General features: G+C 32.2%; 1 pseudogene; it reads right to left on the reverse strand.

The window, feature by feature from the left end:
* Window positions 1-3,206: 3,206 nt before the first annotated feature.
* The window catches only part of LOC105115447 (putative nuclear matrix constituent protein 1-like protein), a 13,532-nt pseudogene continuing 9,095 nt past the window's right edge, over window positions 3,207-7,643 (reverse strand).

The raw sequence follows: 7,643 nt of genomic DNA on the forward strand, positions 1-7,643 counted from the left end.
TTATTATTATTGTTGTTGTTGTTGTTGTTGCTGTTATTACTATTATTATTGTTATTGTTGTTCTTGTTCTTGTTGTTGTATTATTGTTATTTGTAATTTGTATAACTAACCTCCCTGTAGTTCGACCGTGGTCTTGCCGGGTTATTTATTACTTCGACACTTCTGTACTTAGGTGAAGACATCAATCTTTTAGTCGTGTCACTTCAAAGTTTATGAAATTCAGAAGATCTAACAGGTTGACAACCATGTCTTAAACCTCCACTGACCTCATATGTTAAAATTTCAAATTCTCATAAGTTGTACCATAAACATGACACTTAACATGAGAGAAAATTCACAATTTGTATTAAGCACAATTTGAATCACAAAGCATTGTATTTTATTCTATATTAAGCAGTGATGCATATATTCAACAAAAAAAAAAACAGAGGTTATATTCATTTAACAAAAGTACTACTAAAAACAAAGCTTTGTGAATATGTGCCATAACTCCTCCCAAGTCCCACCTGTACAAGTCCTCCCTCTTTTCCACACTCATTCCTAATTAAACCTCCATTCCCGTATTCAAATATTCTTCCATTCACACCTTTTTTTGGTTTTAATTCACAATTCAGGAACTTATCAAGTGAAATATGGTTATATTCATTCAACAGAAGCACTCCTAAAAACAGAGGCTGTTAATTCAAAACAATGATAATTTAGTTCTCTTCCATTTCCAGCTTTGATGTTTTTTAACTTGATCGAAGCATAGTAAAAAAAAAATAATTAAGAAAAAAGAACTGAAATAAAATAAAATAAAATTATAACTTAATATAATTTTTCTAAATACTGATAGAAAAATAGAAGTAGGAAAAAAATATAAAGGCAGAAAAACAAAAACAAAACAAGAAAAAATTATGAAAAAATTAAGGATAACGCATAATAATCGACAGAAATTAAACACATAAAAAAGACTAAAATAAACACGATAATTTGAAAATATACCTGATGAAATCGATCAGGTAAAAAATCACGAAAATCAAGTTTGACATGGTTTGATCGATTTTACTAGTTTTTGAGTTTTAACTTTGATTTTACATGTTTTATGTATTTTAACTAACAAAATCAAACAATTTTACAAGTTAAATGCATTTTTAACAACCATACTGTATGATTAAATGAGAGGTATAGTAGTAATTGACTAACGAGATGATAAATATAAATAGAAAGTAAAAAAAAAAAAGAGTGATTTGAAAATTGAAGGAGCAAATTGTGAGAGAGAAGAGGGGGAAAGAAGAAGATAAATAGAAAGGAATTAAAGAAAATAAGTTAAAAGGGTAATATTTATGCTTTAATAGGTATAATATGCTTCCTTTAGCTTTAAATTTTGATTTTGATGAATATTAGGGTTTTGAGAATTGTGTTTAGGGTTTATTGATGAATTAACTTGAATGTTATATGATTGATTATTGTGGGTAATGGATTGTTAAATTGAATTTGAGAGATTGTAGATAAAAGTGATAATTTTGAGTTATGGTTTTGTTTAAATAGTGAATTTGTGTTAGAAATCAAGGGATAACAGTAGGTAATCTGTGAAAATTCTAGGTTTGAGGTTGAAGATGATGAAAATCCAATTTGGTCCCTCAACTTGCAAAAATTACAGTTTCATCCCCAAATTTTAAAAAATTACAGATTGGTCCCTGGAGAATATTTCGAGATTCTGAAAGGAATAACATATGAATTATGGGCAGAATTAATGTATAGTCATAAAATTTTAAAACTTTCAATTTGGTCCTCCAATTTGACTCTAAAAATTTGGAAAGATTCCAGAATGGTCCCTGGAGCATAATTAGAGGTTCTGGACAGAAATGAGGATGAATTATGGATATAATTCCACTATAGTCATGAATTTATGATATGTTTAGTTTGGTCCTCTAATTAGACAAAAATTACAATTTGACCATACAAATATGATAAATTCTAGATTAGTCCCTAGATGTAATATTAGCTTTTTTAGATTGTTTTGATGAATAAATGATGGTTATTTAGTGAATTATTATCAACTCTTATTATTTGTTTTATTATGGATTAGATTTCTGAAAAATCGTTAAATTTTAGGTTTTTGAGAAAATTAACTAGTTAGTTCAAAAACATATAGGGTTATAGAATGCACCCTTAGTTAAGTGTGTTGAATAGGTTAAATATTCTTTCAAGTCATTCTTGAATATGTTTCTTTTGTATTCAGATAATCCTAATATTTTATCACTGGGACATTAGTAGGATTTTCTTCGGTGTCTGCTTTTGGCTTTTGTTTGCTTTTGAGTTAGGTGAATAGATAATTTTTCATATGCATGAGAAATATTATAAATATTTGATTTTTTAATATGAATTGGATCATGCTTCTTGATATATATATATATATATATATTGATTATTATCGTTGTTATAATAAAGCATGATCAATTGTTGAATCTAAATCTTTGATATGAACCAGTATATATTTTAATTGACTTCTAAATTGATAACTCCTCTTTTGATTGATGTCATGAGTTGAGCCTTGAGATATGAATATGTCTGTTTGATTATGATTATGAACCTATGGTATGTCAGTCAGAATACCCATGTTAACATGGTAGTTTTAATCTTTGTGCACATCGTATTTGAATACTAGTTGGTCGGGGAAGTCACCAACCTGTGTGGATTGATCATCCTAAAGTACAGAGCCTCATGCTTATTGCATTTTGATTTTCTGACGATTTTACCATATGATATTCTTGTTATGGCCTATTTGAGAAACCTTTCCATAAGAACCTAAAGCCATAATTGTATATATATTCATCCTTGTTATATTACCTCGAGTGTGTATATTGAATATTATCTATTCACTGAGTTATTGAACTCACTCTCTCATCATTTATCCTTTTCAGGCTTATAGTTTGATAGCAGGTTACTTTTGTTGGACTTTGAAAACCTGCTCTTTTGGTAGTAATTTGTACCTTTTTTTATATCTAGTTAGAGCTTCAAAACTATGTAATTATATGAACTCTTGTATTAAGACAATAAAATTATATTATGAAGTTAATTTTGTTAATAATGTTGCGTTGAACGCTGATTGAGTTAGGAGAAGTTTGTGTGTAAGTTTGGGTTTGTATAGTTATGGAACCTTAGAGAGGAACCTTACCTATGTACTGGTCATGGATCCGGGATTCAGGTTGCGACAATGACAGTCTAAAATTTTCATAGCAAACCATCCAAAACTTGCAGGTGATACCAGCAGCATAGAAAACTCAATCCAAATCGACGCAGACATCCAAGGTTCAACTATGAGAAATTTAGACCACTACACCATCATGCCCAAACTAAAAAGAAAAATCAGACCACACAATAAATCACAAAATTGATCATAGAGATGATTTAAATAATGAAACTTAAAGCCGTGTATTCCCATACAACATCGAGTGATAGAGAATATTTAAAGCATTGTGAGTTGCCTGACTTTACTTGGAGCCATTTCCAACATTTCCCACACAATGCTCCTTTGACACTTCCGAAACCTGCCTGCCTGTACCAGTATTGGGGTTGGATGTCTTTTCAGAATTTGAACGGGCGTTGGTTTTTCTTGATTAGCAAAAGCACCATCAGTTATTTCACAAGTCACTTCAGAAACTTCAATGATTTTGTCTATTATAAGTACATCTGCATCTTCAGCTGCATCCTCATCCTTACAAACAGCATCCCGGGTCCAAGTTATACTGAGAACAGATAAATCAATGAATCATATTATCTTAGACAAGAAGCATGAGTAACAACATACATGCTAAGTTTGTCAGGAAAAGATTTATACCTATTGTTAATAGCATCTTCAGATAAATTTGCACTGGCAATTTCTTTTTGCCTCCTTTTCTTATTGCTCTGACTTTTCCCTAGCTGAGAATCAACAGAATTATCCAAAGATGAGTTGTCAACTCGTCTTTTCCTTCCATCCTGTGGTGCTAGATCAGAAATTGGGTGTGTGATCCTTTCATTTGCAACTTCCACGATATCATATTCAGCAGCACGTGCTCCCTTTGTAATAATGCCTTCAGGAGGCACTTCAGGCATCACCTTTGGCTCACCATAAGCATATCTAATAGGTTGGCTTTTGTCAAAAATTTCTACTGACATAAACTTTTGCCCACAATATCCATTCAAGGTATCCAATGTTCCAGCTGTCAAACTTGCATCTTCATGGCCAGACATCCAGACTCCTCACTTTTTGTTAGGGGCCTCCCAGGGGAATTTTTAAAGATCAATTCAATGCAACTCTTTATCCAAGAAAAACGATCAGAGTTTGGGGAGGAAGCAACATTTGCTTTTAGTGTAGGAGAGTTGACTCCACCTATAACGTCATGACTCGAATCCCGGATCCATAACCGGCACATAGGCAAGGTTCCCCTCCAAGGTTTCATACCTATACGAACCTAAACTTACATACAAACTTCTCCTTAAAAACTTAATTAGAGTTCAACATAGCACTAATGCAATTTGATTGACTTAATACAAGAGTTAATATAATTTCATAGTTTTAGAGCACTAACTAGATATAAAGGAAAATGTACAAATTACAACTAAAAAAGCAGATTCTGAAGGTCCAACAAAAGTGACCTGCTATCAAGCTATAAGCCTGAAAAGGATAAATAATGAGAGGGTGAATTCAACAACTTAGTGAGTAGATAACGTTCAATACACACACACCAGGTAATACAGCAATGAGAAATATATATACAAGTATGGCTCTAGGTTCTTATAGAAATGTTTCTCAAATTGGCCATAACAAGATCATATGGTAAAACTCATTAGAAAATCAAAATGCAATAAGCATGAAGCTCCGTATTGTAGGATGATCAATCCACATAGGTTGGTGATTCCCCCGACCAACTAGGGTTCTGATACGATGTGCACAAAGATTAACACTACCCTGTTAGCATATGTATTCTGATTGACATACCATAGGTTCATAATCATAATCAAACAAATATATTCATATCTCAAGACTCAACTCATGACATCAATCAAATGAGGAGCTATCAATTCAGAAGTCAATTCAAAATATATACTGGTTCATATCAAGAATTCAGATTCAATAATTGATCATACTTTATCATAACAAAGATAATAATCAACATATATATTATTAAGAAGCATGATCCAATTCATAATAAAAAATCAAATATTTATAATATTTCTCATACATATGGAAAATTATCCACTCACCTGACTCGAAAGCAAACAGAAATCATATAGTGGAATTATATTCATAATTCATCATCATTTTTGTCCACAACCTCTAATTATTCTCTAGGGACCATTCTGGAATTTTTTCAAATTTGTAGGGTCAAATTGTAATTTTTGTCAAATGGAGGACCAAACTAAAATCTGTCATGAATCCATGAATATGCTGAAATTATGACCATAATTAATCCTCAATTCTGTCCAGAATATCTCATTATACTCTAGGGACCATTATGGAATTTTACCAAATTGTTAGGGTCAAATGGTCATTTTTATCAAATTGGAGGACTAAATTGAAAGTGTTAAAAGTTCATAAGTTCATAACTATACAGTAATTTTTCCCATAATTCATATGTTATTCTGTTCAGAATCTCAGAATATGCTCCAGGGACCAATCTGTAATTTTCCAAAGTTTGGGGACTAAATTGTAATTTTCCAAAATTGAGGGACCAAACCGAAATTTTATCTTCTTCAACCTCCAACCCAGAATTTTAACAGAAAACCCACTGTTCTTTCCTTATTTCTAACACAAATTCACCATTCAAACAAAATCATAACTCAAAATCATCATCTTTCAATTCAATCTCTCAAAATCAACCAAATAATCAAATACCCACAACAATTAACCTTATAACATTCAATTTAATTCATCAATTAAATCCAAAACACAAATTTTCAAAACCCTAAAATTCATCAAAACCAAAATTAAAATTCAATTAATATACATTTACACATTTAACAACCTAAATCTTACCTTTAAACTTATTTCTTCAACTCCTTTTTATTTCCTTTCTATTTTCCCTCTTTTCTCTTCTTCTTCTTCTTTCTCCCTTCTCTCTCACGGTTCTCTCTCTAAAAATATTCAAATCTCTTTTTCTTTTTCTTTTTTCTTCTTTCCATTTATATTTATAATCTCTTTATTTAATTATTATTATACCCCTCATTTATTTATTCCAACTTTTAAACTTTCAAGGCTTTATTGTATTTTTGAATTCATTAATTCAAAACGTAACATATAATGTTGTCACTTCCTACTTTTCCGCATGAAACCAAATCAGTATCTTGTACACTATTTTGTTGCTTTAAACGCCTTATTGCAGAAATTTTCTGTCGGCTAGACTCCATGTTGTATTGTTGAATCTCTTCCACTTCCATATCATCCAAGGCAAGTTTCAAATCATCCAGTTTTTTCAGTTGCTCAATCTGAACAAAAATCTCCTCTCTCTCTCTATGTAACAATTGCCTTTGTTCCTCTAATTTTTGTGTCTGACCCTTAAGTTCCTCAATGGATTTATTCAGCATTGCCCATTCGCCATCCTTTCTCTCACAGTCCAAATTTATCTCATTCTCTGAGCATCAAGTTTTGACATTTCTAAAGCAACTTGTTCCAACTATTTTTCTGCTTTTTCTCTAAGAGAGGCAATATAGTGAAGCTGATTTTTCTTTTCTAGCTTAAAGGCTTTTTCTTTATCCCTTAAATAACTTTCTATCTCTTCACACCTTTTCTCAGTGCTGCTCTTCAGTTCCCTCTTCTACATCTCAATGCCCAACAAGAACTCTGCATGTTCCTTTTGAATCTTGTTGAACCATTTGGTGCGCTCTTGCTCCATTTTATTCGTGAATTCTTCACACTCGCGATTAAGAGACTCCACATCTTGCATGTGCTGATCTCGTATTGCTTTCTTCTCTAGTCTAAGGCTATTGCGTGTTAGGATGCTGGCATGCAAACCCGACAAGATAAAAAATAAGAGACAGGATAAAATGAGAAATGGAACACACAAGAATTTACGTGGTTCACCCAATTGGGCTACATCCACAGACAAGTATAGAAGAATTTTACTAAGTAATATGGAAATTACAACCTCTCTCGAATAATAGGAGAACAACTAAGAATCTCTCTATTATTAGGAGAAAACACCTCACTTACTCTATCACAAATACCTCACAATTTTGTGGGATTACTCTCTCTTCACTCTCTTCTTCTTCTCTCTATTTGGATGTGCATATAGGCTTGAATGCATTGCCTATTTATAGGCAAGAGTGAGGGTATAATGGTCATAAATTTAGGAGGAATATATGCTTAACAACTCATCCTCCACTCATTATACCAACTCATCCTCCACTCATCCTACAACTCATCTCCCACTCAAATCCCATCAATTATGCCACCTAATTAAATGGCTTTACATTCAAGTCTTCACACTTGATTATCTATGATTCTTCTTCTATCCTTTCTATACTTGTCATCTTCATGTTGTTTACGTTTCTGTTAGGCCATAAGAGGATCTGCACCATATATACTTATCAGTGTTGACCGGTTTCGTCAAAGCATCTGCTGGGTTTTCCTTTGTGTGAATCTTCTGAAAATCCACACTTCCATCTTCCACCACTTC

This window comes from Populus euphratica, unplaced genomic scaffold (genome assembly GCF_000495115.2).
Source record: "Populus euphratica unplaced genomic scaffold, PopEup_1.0 scaffold701.1, whole genome shotgun sequence".
Classification (NCBI taxonomy): Eukaryota; Viridiplantae; Streptophyta; class Magnoliopsida; order Malpighiales; family Salicaceae; genus Populus; species Populus euphratica.